The sequence below is a fragment of the Ursus arctos genome, unplaced genomic scaffold (assembly GCF_023065955.2).
Source record: "Ursus arctos isolate Adak ecotype North America unplaced genomic scaffold, UrsArc2.0 scaffold_3, whole genome shotgun sequence".
NCBI classification, from domain to species: Eukaryota; Metazoa; Chordata; class Mammalia; order Carnivora; family Ursidae; genus Ursus; species Ursus arctos.
The window spans coordinates 3282190-3303618 of record NW_026622985.1 but is presented as its reverse complement, the minus strand read 5'-3'; the positions used below and the strand labels follow the sequence as shown (position 1 = coordinate 3303618).

The following is a 21429-nucleotide window of genomic DNA, read 5'->3' as shown; positions in this document are numbered from 1 at the left end:
CTCCCCATGCTTGTCTTCTCCCTTGCTCCTCCTGCAATCACACCTGCTTTCTTACGTTGATGAAACCTGGTGCTTGCCTTCAGCTGGGGAGGGAAAAGGAAGAGAAACAGAGAAGTCAGGGCACCTGAGTGCTGTCTGGAAAAAAATCCGCCAGCACGTGTGGCTCCCGAGCATTTGAAATGCAGCTGGGGAGAGTGAATAACTGATTTTTTAAAAATAATTTAAATAAAAGACTAATACTTGATTCAGTTACTGGAAGACTTTTTGAAACAAATTGGATATGTGACTCTACTTTTTCAACTCTTATTTTATGTAATCTGTATACACACCAAATATTGAGAAGTTCAAAAAATATAAAATATCTTATTATATTTATATAACTAATATTGAAATCACCATATTTTTCCATATACTGGAATACATTTTTAAAAGATGCCATAAAAATTATTTTCCCTGTTTTCTTCCACTTATATTTTTAATAGAAATTTAAAACTGCATATATATGGCTTACCTTTATGCCCATTGGACAGTTCTGGGTGAATGAGTAAAGAAATGTGTATTTAAGAACTAACTTTTACATGGATATTTAACAAGATTGGCCCTGAATCTATTTTATTTCCCAACCCTTTTTTCACCTTTACTCCAAATTACCCAGTTCTGTTTTTATTTTGAAACGTTTTGACATGGAAACACAAGACATGGTCTTCTGCCTTATGTGATTCTACCTTGAGTTTAATCATGTATTGCCACTGTTGAAGTACTCATTAGAGTATTTTTTCCCTAATACCTGTGATGCTTCCTTTGTCAACTGCCCACATATCCTCTGACAATTCATACCCTAATGATCATTTAGTTAATTGCAAAATAATATTAATAATAACAATAACTTTCTGAGATTATTTTCTATAATAAGATCTTTGAGATTTGCCAGAAAGTCCCCCCAAATAACAAATATTAGTTCTTTTACCTCATAAAAAGAGATACTAGAAATTATTAGATTTTTTGTTATTACTGTAAGATATGTGTAAGAAGTTTCAATTTGAAGAGATATTTAGCCCCTCCTAATTTTCTATAAGCGAAATTGTCCTAACATAAACATTTCAGAAATTTTGTGCTTTATAGAAAGTCCCTGGAGATTTCTCAGGATCCTCACCATCTGTGTAACATGTTATAGCCCTAAAGGGAAACATGATCAAAACTCATGAACAGTTATGTTCTAATAGCGTATGTCCCAATAGCATACTGTACTCTCCTTCATTTTACTATTAGATGTTATGGTAATAAATTAACCACTTTCATTATAGGCTAGCAGAATGAGTCATTGTTTGTATTATTATTTGTTTGTTTTTTAATTTTCTCTGATGCTTCCTGTGTTAACAGGATTTCTTCTTCTGTGCATGTGGTTCTGGGACATGGCACGTCGAAGAATGAAGAGATAGACCAGATGAAGAGTGTGGGCAGCAAAGCAAAGTTTATTGAGCATTAGTAAAGTTTATTGAGTGATAGAATGCAAGTCCTAAAGAGGGAGGGGACCCAAGAGGGTTTCCATTGGAGTTTCTAAGCCCAGGGGTTTTATGAGCTTGTTGTCGAGGTGTTTTAATCTAATTAATTCTCCATGAGCCTGTCATTCAATCAGATTTTTGTCATCTAGCACTTGGGAAAGGATGGAGGGCTCCTTCCAGGGTGGTGTAAAATCCTTTTAAGGCTGTTTCTTCTTAGGGCGGGGAGGCCCCTTGTCCCTGCCTGCCTTTCTTCCAACTATCCTTCATTACCCATACACTCTGCTATAAAGGATAGGCCAGATTTTGTGTCTTCAGCAAAGAAGGACTCTCTCAGGACCCCATGGAAGATCATTGTGCCAGTTACTTCAAACTACTGCTCCTTTCAAGAGTAGACTGGAAGTTGGCATGCTTAGACAGCGTTCCCACAGTATCAGTGGACTGAGTTAGGATTTCCATGACTTTTTTAGCAGACTGCTAATCCAAGATGCAGTGGAACAAGAATCTGTTATATAAGTCTGGATAAATTGATAAGGAAAACAATTTTAGTGTTTTGTTGTTTTTGTTTTGAATCTTGCTAATGTTTTAATATTCTATTTTCTGAGTGTAGGAGGAAGACCATTCTTTCTTCTTAAGCAAGTGGTAACCCACTTAGGAGATCATTTAGTAGGGTCTACTTTGTAAATTAAAATGACAGATTTTCAAATAAGAACTGATTTTTACTCATGCCCCAGAATTCAGACTTTTACTGAGTCTCCTTACCCTTTAATGCAACGAAGTTATTTGCATGAGTCTGATGAGAGTATGTCCTTCCTTTTACAGGGTATATGGATAAATCAATTATTCAAGGCCTTACCCTATATCCTCCTGAAGCAGAAGGAGGGCAAGAGAGGTCTCAGGAATCTCTTTGATAAGGGCATTAATCCTATTCATGAGGACTCCTAACTCATGACTTAATCACAGTCCAAAGGTCCCACCCCCTAACAGTTCACACTGGGGGTTAGGACTTCAACATATAAATTTGGGGGAACACATTCAGTCCACAATATTCCACTCTGCCCCCCCCCCCAACTTCATGTGCTTCTCACAGGCAAATTCTATCCATTCTATCCCAACATCCCCCCCTCTTCCACAGTCTTGTATCAGCATAGACTCTTAAGCCTGGGTCTAATGTCTCATTTAATGTTGTCTAATTCAGGTGTGGGTGATGATATGGGAAGCAAAGGCAAAAGAAAAAAATAATAAATTTCCTTACTACTTACAACCCATTGACAAGTTCTTGAGACAGGCAGTGATCTTCCTCTAGGATCTCAACTGCTTGGATGTTAATACTTTGCTAAGGGCAGAAGGCAATCTTAGTCCAACCCCCAGGATCCTGTAGGTCTACTTTAACATATAAAAATTCCTTTGGAAATTTCCTTTATCTCTACCCCACCCCACCCCCCACCAAGATACATATTAGCAGTTATCCCCCAGGCATATGACCCACTGATAATATATCTGATGGGTCTCATGACTAAGATTGTGTTAGACAGTAATAGATGACCTTTCCAACAATAGCTAACCACCTCAAGGTCTTGGAAACCTTACTTCCAAAATTCCTTAGGGAATCTCTATCCCGTCTATCCCTAACCCCTCCCAATGTGAGGGCCACCCCTCGCAATCCCAGTGCAGCTCTTTCTGCCTACATGTCCTGATCCCCTGCTTCAATACTACCACTTTTTTGTGCCAAAGATGTCTCAAGAATTCTTTCTTGGCCGTGGGCTCCAAACCCCAACATTTCCACCTCAGGTAACATTCAGGGTGTGGTTCATCTGGAGGCAAATTCACCCCTGTCTGTGAGCCTGTGGGACCAAATGATATATGTGCTTCCAGAATACACTTGTGGGATAGGAATAGGAAAGACATAGCTAAGCCAAATTGAGAAATAAGAAAAAAGAAAAGGGTAATTGGTCCCAACAGCATTAAATCCTAAGGCCTGAGTATAATCCTTTATGCATTGACTTTGGGCCATTCTTCCATTGTCTTGAAGAATCGTGCCTCACTTCCGTTGAAATGGCTGATTCATAGTAATCTCTTTATTAAAGGTCACTTGGCTACACCCTTAGTGTTATTTTCTACTGTATTTGGTATGGGATCTTTCCAAATCTTTATGTTCGGCTTCCATTTTAAGTAAACATTTCCATCTTTTTCTTTTTTAAGGTTTATTTCTTTATTTTAGAAAGAGAAAGTGTGCAGGGGAGAGGAGCAGAGGGAGATAGGAGAATCTCAAGCAGACTCTCTGCTGCTGAATGCAGAGTCCATTGTGAGTCTCGATCCCATGATCCTGAGATCATGACCTGAGCCAAAATCAAGAGTCAGATGTTCAACTGACTGAGCCACCCAGGCGCCCCACCATTTCCATCTTTAAGTCATTTCTCCCTTACATTTCACTATGAGAAATCAGGCAGAGCTCAGGTGCACCTTCAACACTTTGCTTAGAAATCTCTTCAGCTAAATCATTCAATTTTATCACTTGCAAGTTATACCTTCCACAAAACACTGGAACATGAAAACAATTCAGCCAAGTCCTTTGCCACTTTATGAGAAGGATGGTCTTTTCTCCTCGTTCCAACACCGTATTCCTCATTTCTGTCTGAGACCGCATCTGAATGGCCTTTGTCAGCCATATTCCTACTGAAATTCTGTTCCTGATCACTAAGATATTCTCTAAGAAGAAAGGACTTTTCTTGACAGCTCTCCTCCTTTCTTTCCGAGCTCTCACCAGAATCGCATTGGAAGGTCCATTCACAGCAATATAGGCTTTTTCTAGCATGTACATCAAAGGTCTTCCAGCCTCTATCACCTAATTTCAAAGATGCATATATTTTTAGGTATTTGTTACAGCAACAACCCACCCCTGTTGCCAGTTTTCTGTCACAGTCCATTCAGGCTGCTATACTGAAAATACCATAGACCAGGTGGCTATAATCAATAGAAATTTATCCCTTACAATCCTAGAGTCTGGAAGTCCAAGATCAGGGTGCCAATGTGGTTGGGTTCTGTTGAGGACCTGTTTCCTGGTTCATAGATGCCCATCTTCTCATTGTCCTAACATGGGAAAAGGAATGAAAGAGTCCTTTGGGGTCTCTCTTATAAGGGTATTAATCCCATTCCTGAAGGCTCCCCTCTCATGACCCAATCACTACCCAAAAGCCCCATTTCCAAATACTATTATATTGAGGACTAAGTTTCAACACACGAATTTTAGGGGGACATAAACATAAGCAGTGTCCTATGGAATGCCAGAGGTGTGATTTACTGGGAGGGTCCGCAGACTACCACCTGCAGGCCAGCCTTCCATTTTGTAAATAAAATGTTATTGAAACACAGCTACACCCATTTGTTTACATATTGCTATTGGTGCTTTGTGCTCCCACAGCAGAGCTGAGTAGTTTCAATAGAGGTGTTAAAGTAGAAAACATTTACTATCTGGCCCTTTAAAAAATACGTGTAAACTTCTGGTCTAAGAAAGCCTTCCATCCTATCTGATTCTGTACTAGTAGGTGCTTTTAATTGTCTTGGACTACTTTACAGTTACCTATGTGTAAATTCATTTCAGCACCTTTGAATGTCTATGTGTGTGTATTTTTTCATTCTCTTTGCCACTAATTATAAGAACTTACTGGTTGCCTCATTAACATAAGTAAAATTATATTTTTCACATGTATTCATTCATTTACTTTTAAAAAAGAAATTATTCCAGTATATAGTTAACATACAGTGTTATATAAATTTCAGACAGAGTCACCTGGGTGGCTCAGCCAGTGGATCTTCCAACTCTTGGTTTCAGCTCAGGTCATGATCTCATGGGTCTTGGGATTGAGCACCATATTGGGCTCCATGCTCAGCCGGGATCAAAGATTCTTTCCCTCTGTTCCTCCCCTCATTACATGTACTCTCTCTCTCTCAAATAAATATTTTTAAAAAAATTGCAGATGTACAATACAGTGATTCAACAATTACATACATTACTCAGTGCTCATCATGGTAAGTTTGTTTTGTTCCCTTTTACCTATTTCATCCGTCCTCCCCAGCTACCTCCCCTCTGGTAACCATCAGTTTGATCTCCATAGTTAAGAGCCTGTTTCTTGGTTTGTCTCTCTTTTTTTTTTCTTTATTCATGTGTTTTCTTAAATTCCACATATAAGTGAAATCATATGGTATTTGTCTTTCTCCTACTGACTTATTTCACTTAGCTTTATACCCTCTAGATCTTACCCATGACACTACAAATGGCAAGATTTCATTCTTTTTCATATAGTTTGTATATATAATTCAGGCTTTACACACACACACACACACACACACACACACACACAAACACACACACACACACACCACCTCTTCTTTTTCCATTAGGCTGCTTCCGTAATTTGGCTACTGTAAGTAATGCTGCAATGAACAAGGGTGCATCTCTCCCTTTGAATTAGTGTTTCCATATTCTTTTGGTAAATTCTTTTGAATTACTGGATCATATGGTAATTATATTTTTAATTCTTTAAGAAATAGCCATACTGGTTTCCACAGTGGGTGCACAACTTGTATCGCCACATACGTGGCACAAGGGTTCTTTTTTCTTCACATCCTTGCCAACAGCTGACGTTTGTGTTTTTTATTTTGCCATTCTCACAGATGTGAGGTGGTATCTCCTTGTAGTTGTGATTTGCGTTTCCCTGATGATGAGTGATGTCAAGGATCTTTTCATGTGTCAACTGGTCATCTGCATATCCTCTTTGGGGAAATGTCTGTTCATATCATCTGCCCATTTTTAATTAGATTTTTTAATTAATTAATTAATTAATTAATTAATTTAGGTGTGTTGACTTGTGTAAGTTCTTGATATATTTTGGATACTAACCCTTTATTGGATATATCCTCTGTAAATATCTTCTCCCATTCTGTAGTTTGCCTTTTAGTTTCATTGATTGTTTCCTTCACTCCGCACAAGCTTTTTATTTTGATGATGTCCAAATAGTTTATTTTGCTTTTGGTTCTCTTGCCTAATGAGACACATCTAGAAAAATGCTGTTCTGGCTGATGTCAGAGAAATTACTCCCTGTGCTCTCTTCTAGGATTTTTATGATTTCAGGTTTCACAGTTAAGTCCTTAATCCATTTTGAATACATTTTTGTGTATGGTGTGTAAAGATGGTTCAATTTCATTATTTTCTGTGTAGCTGTCCAGTTTTCCCAACACCATTTGTTGAAGAGACTGTCTTTTTCCCACGGCATATTCTTGCCTTTTTGTTGAAGCTCAACTGACCATATGATTGTATGTTTATTTCCGGGTTTTCTCTCTGTTCCATTGATCTTGCATTTCTTTTTGTGCCAGTACTACACTCTTTTGATTACTACAACTTTATGGTAATCAAATCTTAAAATCTGAGATTGTGATACGTCTAGTTTTGTTCTTTTTCAAAATTGCTTTGGCTGAGGTCTTTTGTGGTTCCATACAAATTCTAATATTATACATCCTAGCTCTTTGAAAAATGATGTTAGTATTTTGATAGGCATAGCATTAAATCTGTAGATTGCTTTGGGTAGTACAAACATTTTAACAATTATTTGTTCTTCAAATCCATGAACATGCAATGTCTTTCCATTTGTGTCATCTTTCATTTCTTTCATCACTGGTTTATAGTTTTCAGAGTACAGGTCTTTCACCTCCTCAGTTATATTTATTCCTAGGTATTTTATTATTTTTATTCATATGAGAGTCATAATTTTATCACTTTAAAAATATTATCCTTTGACAACATAATTTGTCATTTTTTTCCATTAAATACCTCAAATAATGGAAAGGAGTTGGTCGATAAGCACAATGTAAGCAAATATCTTTGCTATGGGACCATCAGGTAGAGAACAGATAACCCAGTAACATAGGGAAGATTCATTACATTGAAATTTGAATAATATGAAGTGGGAAAATGTTTTTAAAGCATGCAAAAAGAACATGAGAGAAAATGTCTGGTTTGTTTAAATGAGAAGTGCGTACTGTGCATTCTGGAAGGGCTTGTAATTGTTTTGAAAAGAACATTTTCATAGGACTGTGTTTTAAGCATTAGTTCTCCGTGTTCACTATCCTCACACCCATGTATGTCCACAATGACTTGAAACTGTTGGTCAGGCCTAGGAAAAAAGGAACTTGCCGCCACAGCCAATAGCACACTTAGATGCTCAGAAGCCTTATGGCCCCCACCTTCTGAATACACAGACTAGACCCAGTTCTGTACGAGAGGAAAGGGACTAGGATGGTTAAATCATAAGACTGTAATTACTTACAAGTCCTGTTTACTCAGAGACAGTGAGATGTCTACACCTTGACACCATCCAGTCACAGGACTGCAGAGTAGGAAGCACTAAGCTCAAAGCTGGCAAAGGATGAATTCCTCCTCGGACAGACATGCCTAAAGCCTGTCCAGTAGACATGTCACCCGTCATTCCAGACTGAGCAGTGTGTCCCCTTTCATGGGAATTTGGGGGTGCTGATTTCAATACCATATTGTTTATTAGATTGCATGATAGTGACAGAGTGAACCAAATTTTATCCTTGAAAACTCACCACTACTAGACCATACTGGCCTAGGAGGGTGTCCAGTGATACTCCAGGACAATGTGGATTTGAAATCTAAATTTTATGTGGGATTTTTCTTTCTTTGTCTGACTTAGTGCACTTAGCATAATACCCTCTAGATCCATCCATGTTGTCACAAATGGCAAGATTTCATTTTTTTAATTTATAGTTTTACCTGAGTATAGTTGACACACAATGTTACATTAGTTTCAGGTTTCCAACATAGTGATTCGACATTTCTATATTTTACACTATGCTCACTACAAGTGTAGCTACTATGGGTCACTCCTATAATATCATAGACCCTATTCTCTATGCTGTATTTTTTATCTCCATGACTTATGCATTCCATAACTGGCAGTCTGTATCTCCCACTCCCCTTCCCTCTGGCACCATCAGTTTGTTCTCTGTATTTATAGGTCGAATTCTGCTTTTTGTTTGTTTATTTGTTTGTTTTGTTTTTAGATTCCACTTATGAGTGAAATCACAAGGTATTTGTCTTTCTTAGTCTTACTTATTTCACTTAGCATAATACCTTCTAGGCCCATCCATGTTGTCACAAATGGCAAGATCTCATCCTGTCATATGGTTGCATAATATTCATATATATGTATATATATGAATTATGTATATATATATGTGAATTATGTATATATATGTGAATTATGTATATATATATATTTATATTTCTATAAAACTTCTTTACCCATTCATCTAATGATGGACACTTAGGTTGTTTCCTATCTTGGCTATTGTAAATAATGCTGCAATAAATATAAGAGTGATAACTTATATATGGAATCTAAAAAAACAAGGAAACAGAACAGACTCATAAATACAGAGAACAAACTGGTGATTGCCAGAAGGGAGGGTGGGAGGATGGGCAAAATATGTGAAGGGCACTAAGAGGTACAAACTTCTAGTTATAAAATAAGTAAGTCACAGGGATAAAGAGTACAGCAAAGGAAATACAGTCAACACATTGTAGCAACTTTGTGTGGAGACAGATAGTAGCTATACTTGTCAAATCACTACATTGTATACCTGAAACCAATAAAGCAGTGTATTTCAACTATAGTTAAAGAAAAAAGAAAGAAAGAAATATGTGGGAATGCTGTTAGAAGATGAAGTTTGCAGATCGAAAATACCAGACCAAAGGATTTGTACTTTATTTATCTGGCTGTCTTAAACAGGTTTGAAGCAGGGCCTCGAAATAGCTTTTTGTTTGTTTTCTTATTTTAATCACAATAACTATGTCAACATAGGAAAAATGATGACAAAGAAAACTGAAATGTTCTGTAGAAAATAATTTTTCAGATAAGAGGTTCTTTTGTAAAGAAGCAAAACATCATTTTTCACTCTTCCGACCAATTCACAAGTTAATAAAATAGATTATTATAAGAGATCCTTTTAACAATTCGTTAGAAACTTTTTTTTATTTTGAAATTTTGGTTCTTTACTGTTGTGTTAAGTGTTAACATTATGTTAAGATATTTTACTTTTACTTTATCATGGCTTCTATTCAGCTTGTGTGTGTGATTAATCCAAGACCAATTCACTTCACTTTGCAAATAATAATGAGGCTTACAATCAGATATACATATAGCTATATCATATCTGAATGGAACTTAAGTATATAGAACATTAAACAAAATAATGAAGTAACAAAATACCATAATATTTAAAGAATAAGATGTGGACCAATATTTTATTTGTGTTCTGCATTTCAAGTTGTCTAATTTTATAATAAATAAATACTTATATTTGGTATATATAAATCTTTGGGGCAATATAAGTATAATAATATGAGCTATGATTCCACTTGTGCGGAAATTGTTTAGTAAGGGAGACATGTTATGTTCAAGTAGAAAACATTAATAATAATATTTAGAGACAACATACCTGGTTTGAATAAGTATAAGACAACAATAGGTTAGACTAATATCTCAGTCAGACCCTCTTCAAATTACAAGCGTTATAGAAACAATCGATAACGTTGTAAATAATAACAAAAATGTATAAATTTAGCAATGAAAATTCAAAATCAGCTTTCTTAGTAATTTATAAATCAAGCACTTAAAATTAGTAAGCATATTAAAGATTTGAAATCTATCCACCCACATACATATTATGTTTAGTCTAAAAGTATCATAATTATAAATTTGCCCTATGAGATGAAGACTTATTATGTAGCAGTAATCATTATAATGGTATAGAATTATCATGGAGATAGACAGGAAAAGCGATGGAATTTTTTTTCTAAGATTTTTATTTATTTGAGATAGAAAGCATAAGCAGGGGTAGCAGAGGGAGAGGGAGAGGGAGAAGTAGGCTCTCCACTAAGCAAGGAGCCCCAGACAGGGCTGGCTGGATCCCAGGACCCCGGGATCATGACCTGAGCTAAAAGCAAACATAGCTGACTAAGCTGCCCTGGCACCAAAATTTTTTAACCAGATGTTGCAATATACACCACTGGTAAAGATGGACAATAAAATTTATTTTTTCTGGGAAAATATCCTCTGGGAAAAAGAAATTTAATCCCTACTTCACACATTAAAAGAATGAATTATAGGCTAATTAATGGCATAAATATCTGACCAAAAATTTAATTTAAGAAGAAAACATAAGAAAATACCATTTTGATCCCTGATGAAAACAATCAGAGATTACCTAAAGACAAATTTTGCATAAATAAGAAAAAAAATAAAACCAAAACAGATTATGAAGCAGGTCATCATTATAGGAAGGGAAAACCACATGACCAATAAACATATGAAAAGATGTTCAAACTAATAACCAAAAATGCAAACCTAGGCAAAATGTAATGCCAGTTCACATTCATAAGTCTGGAAAATGCAGAATTATAGAAATTCACATGTTCTATGGAGAGGACTGTAAATTGGAAGTCCATGTTTGGAAGACACATGTGACAAGAATTAATTAACTTTTTAAAATAGTTTTTTAAATTTTCTTTAAGATTTTATTTATTTGACAGAGAGAGAGAGAACAATCAGAGGGATCATCAGGCAAAGAGAGGGAGAAGCAGGCTCCCCACTGAGCAGGGAACCCCACACGGGTGTAGATCCCAGGCCCTGGGATCATGACCTGAGCCAAAGGCAGTCGCTTAACCAGCTTGATGAGGGAACAGAAGGCAAGCTGAGGACAAAGCAGAAACTGACACCACACAACCACCCCCCCCCCAACATGGGATGTACGTGAAGTTCCTCAGGCACTCCTGGCTGCCCTAAAGGGCAAAGAAGTAGTTAACCTATAGAGACCACAATCCTGCAAGACTTAAGTCTCCTCGGTTTACAAATGTCTTAGCAGTTTACAAGAACGAAGCATTTCTACCAATAACCTAGCTTCTGGAAGGGAATGTAGATACAATTAAATGTCCTTATAATCTGCAGCCTCCAGGAAGTTCCCAACCATCTTAATGTTAATGCCTTGCAAGAGGGAAAAACAACCTTAACCTGACAATGGCAAGGCCTCAGGTATCCTTGTGAATCCTCTTTAACATGTGAAAGTACTTTCTCAACCTCCCTTTCTTTCCTTACCTCCCCCAACCCCATGATATATAATCAGCCACCCCTCACAACCCGGGGCGGCAGCTCTTTCTGCCCACGGGTCCTGTCCCCCTGCTTTAATAAACCACCATTTTGCACCAAAGATGTCTCAAGAATTCTTTCTTGGTCATTGGCTCTGGACTCCATTCCACTGGACCTCACCTATATTCCACAACCTCATCAAACTGAGTCACCCAGGCGCCCCAAGACTTTATTAACTTTAAGATGAAGTACGTATGACCCTGAATGTCCAATTCTAGCCATCAATATTTAGCGAAACTCTAAATGTGAGTGTTACAATCTTGTATCACAACAGCGTAAGATAATGATGAGGGAACAGAAGGCAAGCTTAAGCCCAAGCAAAAACTGACACCCCACAACACCCCCCACCCCATGGGATGTACTTGACATTCCTTCCTCAAGCACTCCTGGCTGCCCTAAAGGAGAAAGAAAGAGTAAACCTATAAAGACCACAATCCTGCAAGATTTGAGTCTCCCTCAGTTTGCAAATGTCTTAGCAGTCTACAAGAACAAACCATTTCTATCACTAACCTAGCTTCCAGAAAGGAATGTAAATACAATTAAATGTCTTTATAACCTTCAGGCCATAGACAGATACTTGCAGGAATCTGGGAAGTTCCCAACTATCTTCATGTTAATGCCTTACTAGAGGGGTCAACAAGGCCTCAGGTATCTTGCGAATCTTCTTTAACATATGAAAGTATTTTCTCAACCTCGCTTTTTCCTTACCTCCTCCAACCCCAGGATATATAATCAGCCACCCCTCACAACCCAGGTCAGCAGCTCTTTCTGCCCATGGGTCCTGTCCCCGTGCTTTAATAAACCACCAGTTTGGCAGCAAAGACACCTCAAGAATTCTTCTTGGTCTTTGGCTCCAGACTCCACCCCACTGAACCTCACCTAAAGCCCACAACCTCATCAGATAACACACTAGACCTCCATGTCTCAACTTTAAATCTCGGTAACAGCGATCATTTTAAAAAACACTCCCCTGCGGGCTTTTTGCATCTGCTGCAGCGGGGCGAGGAGGTGGGGAGGGGGGGTTGGGGAGTGCGGGGGGGGGGGGGCGGGTAACACGGTGGCAGGTGTGTGTGGCAGGTGCCCTGTAACCCTTGCAGGAGCCAGCGTTTCCCGTTTGGCGCGGCCCTTCCGGAGGGAAGCCCCGGAGGCCTGCGCCGTCCCCTCGCAGGTGACTGGCAGAGCCCTGGCCTCCAACTCCGAGCGTCAGGACGGTGAGTGGCTGCTGCAAGAGCGAGTGCGCGGTTGGGGGGAGGTGTGCACTGGTTCCGACACCGGCTCTGGCTCCGTCGGGGACACTGGCCTGCAGGTCCGCGCTACCAACGGGGAGACAGTGGCCGTGAAGCTGGACTCGCAGAAGGCCAGGCGTCCCCAGCTGCTGGACGGGAGCAGACTCCATCGGATGGTTCAAGGCGGGCTGGGCGTCCTGCAGGTGCGGTGGTTGGGTCAGGATGTGCTGGTCACGCACGGTCTTGGACCCAGCCTCCAAGACTCCTCAATTTCTGTTCCAGAAGGTTCACAGTGAAAACTGCACGGACGTTAGCTGGTTAGTAGCACTGAATAAGTGCAAACAGAGAATTTTATACACAGAGACATGAAACCAGCCAACTTCCTAATGGGTATTGGGCGTCACTGCACTGTTATTCCTCACCGACTTGGGTTTGGCGGAAAATTAGAGACACACCGTACAGAGAAGATGCAAACCTCGCCGGCACTGCCCCATATGCTAGCGTCGATGCGCACGTGGGTGCTGAACACGGTCGCGGGGTGACGCGGAGTCATGAGGCTGTGTTGTGATGCATTTTAATAGAATCCGTCTGCCATGGCAAGGACCAAAGGCTGCAACCAAAAAAGCAAAAATATGAAAGACTAGTGTAAAGGAGCTGTCCACGCCTGCGAAGTTTTATCGAAGGGGTTTCCTGCCGAATTGGCCATGACTGAAGCTCTGGTGGCTGCGCTCTGAGAAGCCGCGGGTCACCTGTCCCCGAGGCAGTCATTCCGCATTCTTCCCAGGACCCTGAAGCAGCGACGTGACTGCCCGTGAGGCTGCACAGTGTCCAGCAGAAAGCAGCACAGCAGGCCGCCTCAAGTGCGCAGGGGCAGCAGGTACAAACCCCCGCAGTCAAGCAAAGGGGCAAAACCCAGAGGAATAGGCCGGGTCGCCAAGCATGAATGGAGGAACGGAAGAAGCAGAGCAGGTGATCGCAGCGGCATTTGTTCTCCCCAGATTTCGGAGTTGTACTTCATATGCACGCTAGGCAGTGGCTGGGAACCACCGTTTACTTGGCGTAAAGAACTTAGTTTCGCTGTGAACTGGCTCTGGACAGCATCGGTGACGGCCGGGTCCCGAGTTGTAGCCGCTGTACTCGTGAATATTAACTGAGAGAGTGAAACATGATGTCGGTTTTCCATTGCATTTTTTCAAGGGGAAAGTCAACTAAATGGTTGACACGTACAAATTGGTGGAGAAATTGTGCATATACCTTGTTTTTGTTGTTAAAATCTTTTATTTTGAACTATACTGCTTTGAGATCTCATTTCAGAGGAAGGGCATGACCAGTCTTCAGCCACAGTGGTGATGGTTGTAAATGCTCACAATTGTGCATTCTTAGGGTTTCTCCATCCCTGGGGTTTGCAAGTTGTTCACTTAAAACATTCTTAACACAGTTGACTTCTTGTTTGCAAGCCAGCTGGTATGGTAGCAACCAAAGATGCCAGTGTCTGAGCGTGGGAAAGACTCTGCCTGCTCACCTGTGCTAGAAATAACAACATCTAAAGTGAAGACTCTGTATTAACTCGGTAATGTTCTTGCTGTTAAAAAAAAAAACACATAATTGTCACAGAAATTTAGTTAACATATTACAACTAACATCTACGTATGTTGCTTAGATAAATGTAATCACTATAAACATCTATATGATCTGGGATTTTCTTTTTATTTTGAAATGGGACCTTTTTTTGTTTACAAGTTCATTAAAAAACTATAAGCTGTTTCTGTACGGAAATGAGATTTTAACAACAAAAATGCCTTGCTGACTCTCATTATGAAATCAAAATCGCCCCAATTTTTGAATAGGTTACTTCAAACCATTTGTTACATACTATTCCTTTGCAAATCATTTTAGATTTAGTGTTACACGTTTTCCTCAGATTTTTTAATTTAATTTACTTACTTATTTATTTATTTGTCTTAAGGGAAAAGGAATTCTTTCATTTTTCCTTTTTTAATGACTGGCAATCACCTTACCTAGTGCCGCAGGTGCCAGGACTTGGTGGTGTAACTCCCGCAGCATCAGACTGCACAGCTGGACTGATTTTGAATAAGAATAAAGCATTAAAGGGTTTAACTACCATTTTGTAGTTTTTCTTTAAATTCCTTGTTGATTGGAGTTGAGCAGATTGATTCTTAACCTTGGAGAGCATCCCACCAGGTGAGGGTCATGTGATTGCTGACCCCCCTGAACCCCTGTTCTTTTCCCTCAGTTCTCTGTGCTTCCTCTCAATCTGAAATGCACTCTTGCCTCTTTCCGACCCAAGAGAAAGAAAAACTTATTGACAGTAATTCTTTAAATAGAGTAGTTTATTCATTTAGAGCGTGTCAGGATAAATTAAAAGAACCTTTGTCTGAAAATGCTGCCAGGAGCCTGTTGTGTAAATGTAGGTATTTCGTAAGAATAACCTTGAAACTGTACGTTGACACATGTTTGGTCAGATTGTGTCGGGTTTAATTTGTTGTATTTCTGTTTTCTTTTTAAAAATGACTTTAGCAATAAGTACTCCCATGATTACCACCTCATGCTATTAAAGGATCTGTTAGCACCATCCCACTGCAGAAATCTTCGAGTGTGAATGTCTGGGGTAGGCAGCTCATCTCCTTCCTTTCTATCCACCCATGGCAGTTCAGGTATTTGTTTCTTGACTAATAAACGCTTTGATACTTTTAGCCAGAAATCAGTCTTATAAAGCTATTTTTGAGTATAGTTTGTGTAAAATAAAAATGTTTAGCTTTGGTAATAACTTTTCCAAGCTGAAGTCCCTCTAGCAAGATATTTTTCAGTTCTTTTATTTACTGTGCACTTAGACTATGCACTTTTTCTGAAATATTTCTGTAACACTTACCTTTTTTGTAGTTTTGCCATTTGAAGAGGTTGTGGTGTAGTTGGTCTGTAATTAAGTTGCAGATTTAAAACTGCTATTAGCTTTGTAAATCCAAATATAGGTGTTTTTGTCCTGGTATATGTTCATTCTATCTGAGCTGGAGCTGAAATCCCATTGACCTTCTAGCTGCCATTCATTTTCTTCACAGTTCACAAAAGAAGAAGGTGAAATTCAGTGAATGCTGATACTAATCCTGTCGGGAGATGAATCTCATTTCACCAAAATTGAATTATGTTTTTCCACTAAAATGATGATACAAGTTGAAGACACATCACTCTGAAATCGGAAGACCTTGCCACTTAAGGCTCCGCGGTGGCTTACCCAGATGAACTCTAGGTTACTACCCTACTTTCTTCACCCATTGGGGGTGCAGTTTTTTTTTAAATGTTGGTTGATGGCCATTCTATCTACTGTTGAAGTCTCTGTTTTGAGAAGGTATAACAAGGATATAAAAAAGAATATATATGAAGGGAGAGACTTGTTATCTCCTCCCATATGGTTCTGCTCCTGCTCCTATGGCCTACAAATGACATTTGGAGGTTTGTGTTTACTATTATTTTCCATCAACAAACAGTAAGAGATTTTCCTATTTCTACTAGTCTTTGCAACACTATTAAAATATTTCAAGCAGGGAATACTGTAATGATTATAAACTTAATTCCATTGTAATAAAAATATCAAACAAAAAGATTTTAGAACCCAAGTCAAAAAAATATATTGCCTGGTGACATGTCTATTATGACATAACTTATGATAATTCGATAATCACATGGCACAGTGCTGTAAGTATATGGTTATATATCATAATTTGTAGAAAATGTAAAAAAAAACTTTATTTTGAGATCATTGATTAACATAAAGTTTTCCAGGGCAACTGAGATTAAGAATGAAATGGAGAATGGATACAAAACATCTATGTATATACCTGTAATTTCTTGTTTTCTTAAACTCAATTTATCTGAATAAAAAATGACAAAGTTAACATTTATTAAATCTGTTTATTAGCTGTCTTGGTGTTTGTTATAAAAATTTGTGTATAAATATATATATAAATATATACACATAATTGCATACACACACACACAGAGGCCTATATATGTATACATATAAATGATATTAACATATTTTTAAATTAAGGCAGATTAATACATGCTTTTTGAGATTGGATAGCTCAACGTAGACTCAAAACTTCATGATTTTGTGAAGGAGATTTAAAAAAATCCCTGAAGATTAATAGGATTCAGAAGGGTGTGTGTGAAAAGTCAAGAGACCATTTGAGACAAAACCTCCATAAACAAAAAAACAAAAAGTCCATATATTGTGCTCAGGAAACAACTAGAAGATTGACTGATTGAAATTTAAATTTCATGCTTGACATTGTTTGTCAAACCAAGAAACAAAAACCTAAATTACATGTATTCCTTGAAAGGCTGAGAGCTTCTTGAAAACAGTGAGATGAAAGCAGTATGTTGTATGTATGTAAATGAGTTTTCCTAGTGTTATAATATTTTCCAGATTTTATCCAACAGCAGCAGGACACAGTTTATTTATTTATTTTTTTTACTTTTTTTTTTTTTTTTTTTTTTATTTTAGACTGCGGTAATGCTCTTAATTTACCAGGGGGCTATGAGCTAGAAAAAAGAAAATCTTATTCCTATAAAATTATGATATAACAGTAGGACAAAGATGTAAAATTAAAAGAGAAAAATAATGATTTCAATCACAATGAAATCACATTTAATTTCTATGATATCATACCAGCTTTAACTATACATGGGGCCTACTCCATAGGACTGTTATGACAACGAAATGGGATAATTTTACTAAAGCACATTAAAATGAGGTAGTAATCAGTGTTGGTGTCCATCTCGAAATAATTCAAGAAAATCATTTACTGATTCTATAATCATTTACTTAAATAAGTATAGAGATTTAGACTTAAATGAGTAAAAGAAACAACTAGATATATAAAGCAAGGAAAGAGGAATTAATTATATTATAAAAGTGTAATGACAGCTATATTTCTGACAGTAAATAAATTATTCTTTAAGCTTGGTTCTCAATCTTGAAGTTATAATGCAAGAATTTAAAAACTTATTTCTGTCATCTGCTTTGTGACTATGTTAATCTTGCAGAATGATGGAGGCATTAAATGGAGCTCTTTAATTAGACCATGTCTAGAGACCCTCAGGACTCCACAAATGCGAGAAAATAATGTATTTCTGACTTAATTCATGTCAAAATGTTTTAGAGCCCATTAGAATTTATTAATTCACTTATTCAACAAATATTTATTGAACATCAATCATTGGCTGAAAGGTACTGCAGGAAACATAACAGACAGTCCTATTCTCAAGAAACTGTATTCAAAGGTGGGAGGGGGACAATAAACAAGCAAATATCTTGTCCGCAAATTGTATGTTCCAAGAAAAAGTGGGTAGGAGATTAGAAAATGGTAGTGTGTGTATGTGTGTATATGTGTGTGCACGTGTGTGCACATGTGTGCATGTTTAGGGAAATGCCTCTCTCATTAGGTAACAATGGAGGAGGGACCTGCAGAAAGTGAAGGAGTAAAACCTGAATTTCTGAAAGGAATAATATGACAGAAAGAAAAACAAGTGCAAAAGTCCTGAGGCAGCTGTGATTATATACCTGTATTTACCTGTAATTAATTTAAAATTAATTTAATTTTATTAATTTTTATATAATATTAATTATATTAATATATAATATATAAATAATAAATCAATATTAATTAATTTAAAATTAATTTAAAAATTAATTTTTTAATTTTAATTTGGGGGGGCTATTTTGGAACACTCAGGAGGCTAACGAAGCTGAAGCAAACGAAGTGAGTGTGGATAGGGGCTAAAGTCAAGGAGGCCACTGGGACCCGAATAGAAAGTCTTCAAGTCTATGTAGGATCTTTGGCTTTTTTTCCTGGACGAGAAGGGAAGACACCAGAAGGATTTGAGTAGGGAAGTAATACCGGAGAACAGGAGGTGCGTTTCACAATGGTCTTTGCAGGAGATGGTGGTGACTTAGCGTAGTGTGGTAATAACGGAGATAAGACAGCTAATGTGATTCTGGATTGATTCCAAAGGTAGAAATAACCTTAAAAGAGAATATATCCCCTTCAGTAACATTAAATTCAAAGGAATTTTTTAAAACTGCCTAATTAAAAAAAATAATAACTGTAAGAGCTACAATATAAAAAAGCAACAAACCAGCCTAGACTCAGAGAATATGGTGAAAAATCAGATTAGACAGAATCTGAACATCAGCAGAAGTCACAATCTATATCTTGGCTGTGGTTTCCAATTATGTCTGAGTGAAGAAGAACCAAACTTAATATCCCAACTTTATTCCTTTAAATCAGGTGGTAAGAAAAATCTCTTTAGAAAAATGGCTGATGAGAATAGACTGAAACGATAAAGTAAGTAAAGAAGCATCTGGAGGTAGAGAACCTCAGGCACAGGAAAGAGCAGGTGCAAAGGCCCAGCAGCAGGACTCTGCTGTGTTTCAGCAGAGAGGTGTCCAACGTCTCTGTGCATATAGAGGAATTTCTCCAAGGTGCTTAGGTAGTAAGCTGTAATAGCACATCCCAAAACTATGACTGCCTTGTCACAATACCTGTTTTATTTATCCCCAAGCAGCATTGACAGTATACATGTGTGCTCTGCATGTACTCCTGACTAATTTAGTCCTGATCCTGGCCCAAAATCCAGACAAAATGAGGTCAGCAGTTCTTACAGAATATTAGAGAATTTTATTTCTATGTCATGTGGTCCAAGAGCAGAGCTTGCAGCTACAATTCCTCAAGCAATCAAAAGGCTTCTATTGTGATATTTCTTCCCTGCATATCACCTCCTGCTCCAAGCTGTGCCAAAAAAATTTTAAGGCTTACATTGAAGATGGATAAATCAAGAATGAGAGCCCCGGATATTCTCAGACACTGGTGTTGGGATTAGAAATAGTATTATCTTTTGTGATGGCAATTTGGAAAAATGTAAGGAAAAAATACATGCCCTTTGACATAGCATCTTACTTCTAAGAATCTTTCTCAACAGCATAATTAAGTTCATTTTTTAAAAAATTAGTTATAAGACATACAGTAGTAAAATACTGAAATTAAACTCAGTTTTAAAACTAAAATTGACGTTGAAATGTACAAATAATTCATGAGGATATATATATTTATACCAATTCTTGCTAAGTACTGCAAAATGCATTAAAATATTTTTATAAGAATTCATATAGAATTGATAAAGAAGTAAATAGATAATCGTGTATGCATACATGTATAGACATACATTCACTTTTTCTCATTTTTTTGTATTTTATTCTTATAATCAACATATTTAGTTATTAAAATAAAACTATAGGATTTTTAAAACAAAATACATACTAGCTTAGTTAAAATATTATTGTTGAATGTTCATGTAAATTTTTAAAATTCTTTAACTTGAATTTAATTCAAATATCACAAAACAAAATGGAAATTTCTTTTATGTACCATTTCTGTGATTTTTCTTTTTACTACAGTAAAATTTGGGCGAACATCATTACTCTATAGAGTCTTTCTTTAGTCCTAGAACTCAGTTGCCACCATTCTCTTTTGTCTCAAGATGCTCTGCTTTTGTTTGGCCAGAAATAACTTCTTCCTATATGTAATGGAAGGATATATTGCTACTGTTTATCTGAAAAGTATTAGCACCTGTTTGTTGAGAGTCAAACAGCTTTTGCTGACCTACACTTCTGTTATTCAGCACCTGCTATGAGCCAGGCTCCCACCAAGCAAAGGGAGTAAAACATGTCATGGGACTTAAAGTTGCTGATGGCGTGTCGACAAGTTTCCCAAACCATATTCTGCAGTAAGGAGCCAGTTAAAAATACAGGTTCCTTAGCACAACCCTCAAATATATTAATTCAGTAGGGAGTGAGTGATTTTCAGACTGCCTCTGTTACAGAGTTGTTCTTACAATCATACAAAAGAGATGCCATAGTGATGTGTTTAATGATGTTCCCAGTGTGAAATACATTCTTTAAAAAACGTGTGACCAGTTTTCAATTGACAGCACAATTCCTACACACAGACAAGAAAGGTCCCTGTTCTGGTCTCTGGCATTTTATCATCTTATATCATCACAAGAAGAAGGATAAGTACAGTACAATAAGATATTTTGAGAGAGAACACGTTCACATAACTTTTATTACATTGTATTGTTATAAATATTCTATTATTAGTTACTGTTGTTAATTTCTCACCATGCCTAATTTATACATTAAACTTTATCATAGGTAAGTAAGTATGTATAGGGGAAAAAAAATATATATGTAAGGTTGGGTACTATCCATGGTTTCAGGCATCCACTGGGGGTCTTTAACCATATCTCCTGCAGACAAGGGGGGGTACTATATTAAACAATTTATATACTATTAAATTTGCTTAAATACCATTGTATGTGCAGCATGCTTGAAGTGTCATACTGATTATTTACATAAGTCTTCACGTCGATTTTGTTTATATTTTTATTCTTATATAACCTTTC

The 21429-nt window shown here is 37.4% G+C and overlaps 1 pseudogene; it reads left to right on the top strand.

Annotated features, from left to right (window-relative positions):
- Positions 1 to 9238: 9238 nt before the first annotated feature.
- On the top strand, positions 9239 to 13891 carry LOC113265803 (casein kinase I-like; annotated as a pseudogene).
- Positions 13892 to 21429: the final 7538 nt, after the last annotated feature.